The following is a 6,164-nucleotide window of genomic DNA, read 5'->3' on the forward strand; positions in this document are numbered from 1 at the left end:
CACACACATTCACCTCTCATTAGTATTTATCTGGATTTATTTACCCTAACACTGATGATCGGGATAAACAGTTATCAACTTGCTAAGTTAACCCAGGGTTTCCACCTCTTCCACAGAAAATGATCCTATTAACATCCTCACCAGAGATGTTAGCAAATGGTGATGAAAAATCTAAAAAGACTATAAAAGACATGCCAGTAAAATCTAACGCTGTTATAGGACATGTGAAAAGGACATGTGATTAATATGCAGTTTGATAATAGATAGATGGTAGCAGATAATATGCATTTGAGATTGTGAATCAGCATTGCAGTCCAGAAAAAACAGGGTTGACGCTGAAGTTACCTTAATAAGCCAAAATCCTCTATTTTTTAAACTACTAAGGTTTTAACTCCAAAGTTTTACATCCAATCATTAAAGATCAGGTAACTCAAATGGAAACTCTCCACCAAATGTTTTTAGAAAATCATCACTAAATTTTGAGGAAGTAATGGAAAATTTTAGGGATTTCATATTCTGTTAATGGTTCTGCTGGAAATACTTTCTGAAAAATACTGATTTTATGTTTCCTGTGCATAAATGTAAACTTGTGATTCTTTATTTTTTCATGCCCTGAACATGAAAAAAATAAATAAATCAGACTTTACTAACACTGTCCTTTGTGCTTCATTCACTGACATTGATTCCACTTAAAGGATTTTGTTTCAGTTTGTGAAAAATGTGTAATTCTTTAAATAATATAATATAAATCAAATTTTGACACACATGTTCACAGTATTGGTGTATGGAAAGAGCAGAAAAATCCTTTTGGACCACTTTTTTTTAAAATTATAGAACAATGGATTTTAAAACAAACAACTGAGACATTCAGATTATGCACATTGTTGTGCATAATGCTAATCTCAATGTTGAGTGCTACCATTTTGCCTTATTAGTGAGCTGACAGAAAATCAATTCTTTAACAAATATCTTACTAAAATGGGAACCAGCACATATGTGTAAATTGGGACTTCATGTGACTTCTCACATAAATTTAAAATGAAGCTTGTAGTGATGGTAATTTCTATTCTTTTTACTGAATCGAGTCTTTGAATGAGTCACTCACTAAAATGAATCAAGTTTTTTGAGTCATTTGAGTCACTGAATCGGTTGCCCAGAGAGTTCAAGAAATTTACATTTTCACTCAAACTTAGTTTATTTCTCTTTTCATGTAAATCCTACTGCTAAGATTAGTGATTGAAAAAAAACCAACTATTTTATAGGGGAATTTCTAAAGGGAACATTTATTTTATTTTATTAGTATTTTCCTTAAATGTGTCAAATATACGGTGGCCCTGAGAGGCCAAACGGACTGCAACTTCAGAAAACACTTGCAAAAAGACAAACGCTGCAAAAAGAAAAACGCTACAAAAGCACACACAACACAACGGAAATGTTTCTGGGGAGACACGAACCAAAACATGCTAACAAGTGCATTGGGACTGGGAGACACTTCAAAGAAGTGGAGCGGCCAAAGAGTAAACTTTCAAAAGTAAGTTCTGAATATTATGTCACTTATTTATGTGCAAATGTTTAATAATGAAGAACATTAAAACATTACTGTTGGCCACATGTCGGCAAAGTTATGTGACATTAGTGATGTTTGTACTTTCAGCGTTAACTTGGTTTTAAAGCCTTTAAAATATACGCCGTTCAATAGGCGACCTTAATCTGACAGAGAATGTGATGATTTTGTGGATAATTAAAGTCAGTCATATATCCACAAACACAACAAGCTGAAAGTCAGTGATGCTGCTCGGTTTGCAGTCCTGAACATCACGGCACAAGCAGGATCCACTGCACTGTTAATGTTAGCTGTGTTATATTGCTGCCTCTGTTCGGTGGTGTCGAGCCAAACGCACTTTAACGTGTGTTTGAACGAGCTGACGGTTCACTCGTTAAGCTGAAAGAAAGATGCTTTAATCACAGCAGTCACACATGTGTCCACTGCACCATCTGGAACTCTTCTTGTTTACACTCGTAATAACACAAACACTAAATCCTGCTTCTCTGGTGCTGTTGTGTAGCAGTGTGTACACCTGAGACTGTCACCTGTCTGTCTGTCCTGCACTCTCTCTCTGTTTCTTTCTCTCTGATTGTGGAATAAAAGTATGAACATGTGTTTATAAGTTACACTTGTGTTTGAATCCTGCAGCTTATCACACATTTGATTTCCATGTGTGACGACTGCAAGTGTCCAGAGTGAGGACAGACTGAGGGAGCCACTGCTGCACATCATCTGTGAGGCTTTGCAGCCCTGATGATCCACCAGGACAAACTCAGCAGTGTGTGAGGAAGAGGAGGAGGAAGAGCCAGCAGCAGCTGACAGATGGAGAGAATAGACAGACTGTTCCCTGTTTGTGAAGGACTGCTAGGAAAGTTTAGAATACCTAACTGTTAACTAACGCCGCTCTAGTGAGCCATGGTTTAAGTCATGTCTCAACAGGAGGGATGACCTTTATAATAACCCAACAATTTTATGCTATAAATTTTGAAACTTCAGCAAAAGAATATGTGAGAACATGTATGACCTGCCAAAAACATAATACCCAAGGTAATTTAAGACCAAAAAGAGGACATTTTCCTACACCACCTCATCCATTTCATACAATCCACATGGATTTTATTGAATTGAATGAGTGTCAGGGCTCAAAATATGCTCTAGTAATTATAGATGTATTCTCAAAATGGCCGGAAATATACCCAGTGAAAAAAGCAGACGCAATCTCAGTTGCAAAGTGTCTATGCAATCATTTCATTCCAACATATGGAATTCCTACTCTGATAAGATCAGATAATGGAACCCATTTTGTAAATCATGTGATCAGCAAAGCATCTGTAGAATTAGGTTTCAGTTTGAAACATCATTGTGCCTACCATCCACAGAGTGCAGGATTAGTGGAGAGAACAAATGGCACTATAAAACAAAGGCTCAGGAAAATAATGGAAGAAACTGGCAGACCATGGCCAGAATGTTTGGGCCTGGTCAAGATGTGGATGAGAATAACACAAGGAAGCAACAAGCTGTCCCCATTTGAGATTATACATGGGAGACCTTTTCCGCTACCAGTTACTAGCGAGCCACTAGATAAATCGATTCGTGAAACCACTCTGGCAGATTGGATGACGGATGATGGATGCCGAGTGACTGGTTTTCTTGGCTTTACACTGGCTCCTGGTTACAGGTGCTAAAAAGGCTACTCATTGGAGTTGGGATATTCTTACTTTTATTTTGTGTCTTTGTAACGTTTATATTGCCATGTCTAAAACTCATGATTAACCGCATAATATTTTCCACTGTTGCTGCATATACAGCCGTGACAAATGATGATGATGACTCTGACCTGTTGGAACATGAAGACTTTGTGTGATTAATGACGATGTGACAGAAAATGTACGACAAGATGTTACAAACTGATATTTCACTTAAAAGTTTTTCTGACAACAGGAGGGAGTGTCAATAGGAAATTGTATTTAGACGTCAGTATAATCTTTTAATAATATAAGTTTGTATATGGTAGAATACTGCATGTAATCATTAGTGTCTAGTTGGTGACATAGTGAAAGAATGTCTAATCCTTGTTTTATTGTTTTAACATAGCTATGTCTGTTTTAGTCTAAGTGCCTTTTTGTCTAGATGAACTGCTGGACTTCTTCACTGTGTTATCTAGGGTGAACCATCTAGGGTGAGGGGGAGATTACCCTCTTCCTGACCAAGGATGTTTCCTTTTGTGCTTTCATGTTATATGACCCTTTGATCAGCAACACACACACACACACACACACACACACACACGTACACCTCCACATTCCAATGTAAAGAACAAACGCTCACTGAAGTATAAATAAAGACCGGCGCAGTTTCTTAGTGCGAGTCTCAGTTCTGGAGACTGCCCTTGCTAGCAAGAAGTTCTGTGTGTTTCTCTTCTCTGAGTCTTTACTGAAGAAGTGTTTTAGAGTATTTTTCTTAACAAGGAGGAAGAGCCAGCAGCAGCTGACAGATGGAGAGAATAGACAGACTGTTCCCTGTTTGTGAAGGACTGCTAGGAAAGTTTAACATAACTGTCTGTGCTGAATCAGTCTTATTAGGTAATGTTCAAATAATGTGATCATCCCAGTGTTTTCAGTGTGGGAGAAAGTACTCAGGGCCTTCAAGTTACACACTATGAAAGGCAGCAACAAGTTTAACGTTCAGAAACCTAAAGTCTGTATCAGCAGCAGAATGGAGCTAAAAATAAATGTTGGTTTCAGTTCTATGAAGCTTTGAGTATTTTGGATCAGTAGCTGCTGTGTTTGTTGCATCATATTGCTGTAACTGTTTATATGCTTTATATATTCTGAGCTAAGTTGATCTATAGTGTTACATCATATTCTATAAGGATGTTATGTGTTTGTAGACTTTCTGCCCAGTTTGACCCATTTAGCAGAAGTCACCCTGTTTAACCCTTTAAGACCTACCATAGAACCAAGTCCGCCAGAGCTTATATTATATTTTTACATGCTGTGGAGCCATTTTTGGGAGCATTTCAATTTGCTATACATCAATACAACCATTATAGCCCAGATTTTAATAATATGTATGTATTAAGTGCATAGTAATTACATAAATTGCAAAAAAGTGCAATAAACTACAAAAAAATTGAAAATCGTTTTTGCTGTTTTAACATATATTTCTAGTTAGAGAAATTTAAGAGGCTTATCCCTCAAAACTGTAAATACAAAAAAGGTGCACAAAATAGTTTCCCACCACAGGAAATTTATTTTGAGTGTCTTCATAGTTTTATTTTTGAAATACACCAATTTTTATACACTGCAGGAAAAACGAAAATAAATATTATACTGCAAATTTGCAAAAAAGCAGCATATGCATCAAAATAAACTATTTCCAGCAGTGCAATATGAGTCCTAAGCATCCCAGAAACGACACAGAAAGTCATAAAGTCAAAGATAACTTTTAAAAAGACCAGTATAGACCCTGGGGCTCTGATGGCAAAAAAGAATACATTTCCGCGAAAATGACGTCACTTCCGGTTTCGGGCAGGTAATGGCGGAAATGCAAAAGTTCGTGCTGATGTCTATTCCAACGTAGGAAGCGTTACGAACAGCTGATCGGATCGGTAAAGCGTGTTTCTGGAATATTATGTTTTTGTTCCTGCAAGCGCTTTTTATGCAGTTTTTGCAAAGCTTTATGTGGAAGGAAACCGTGACCGAGGACAAGCTGATGGCATAAGATGTAAGTACAACTCATCCGGTTTCATATGCAAAAAAAATTTTTTTGCGCTAGCTTACGTGGTTTCAGTGCTACTGGGATTTAAAAATAGTTACACAAAACAGAGCGTGCCCGCTCCGATCGGCTCTAAAGGGTTAAGGCTCTGATATCTATTCTGTGTGACTTACAGCAGTTATGACATGGTCTGATTTTCTCACCCAATAAAGGAATATTTCATATATCAGTCTACTCTTCATTCTATCAGACAGCTCCTACATTTGCTTTTTACACATATATGTAAGCATTGAGCCACATTTAGTACCAACATGTTCTCCTTCATTTCTGTCAAACAAAGCTGTATGAAACGTTTCCAGCTGTTAGTATCATGGTTGCTAGGCAACCTGGGCAGCGCGACGGAGACTAGACGTCCCATTTCACGAGCCTACGAGCCTCGCACTTCGGCCTTAGCGGTCTTTGAGTACGTGGCCCTTGAGGACTTTAAAGCTGCAGAACCTGAATCGGGATACAGCCATGATGATCTCCAGCCTCGTGCTCGCCAACATTCTCACCTGAGTTAAGAAGACGATCACTGAAATGGTCTCAGCAGGTCCTTTGATGACAGCAATGAAATGCAGTGGTAAGGCTTTTTGGGGATTAAGTTCGTTTTCATGGCAAAGAAGGACGATGCAGTTCATCTGATCACTCCTCATAACATTCTGGAGTGCAGGCAAAATGCTATTATAAAAACTTAAGCAGCAACTTCTCCAGGTTCCAATATTTATGCAATTCTCAAACCTTTTGGCCACGACTGTATAACCTCTTCTGAAGTTTAGTGGATATTATACATGGTTATGCTCAGGATGTGTCGGCCAGTTTCCACTGGAAACGCCTTTTGGTTAAACTGTCAGCGAGGAAT

The sequence above is a fragment of the Maylandia zebra genome, linkage group LG2 (assembly GCF_041146795.1).
Source record: "Maylandia zebra isolate NMK-2024a linkage group LG2, Mzebra_GT3a, whole genome shotgun sequence".
Lineage (NCBI taxonomy): Eukaryota > Metazoa > Chordata > Actinopteri > Cichliformes > Cichlidae > Maylandia > Maylandia zebra.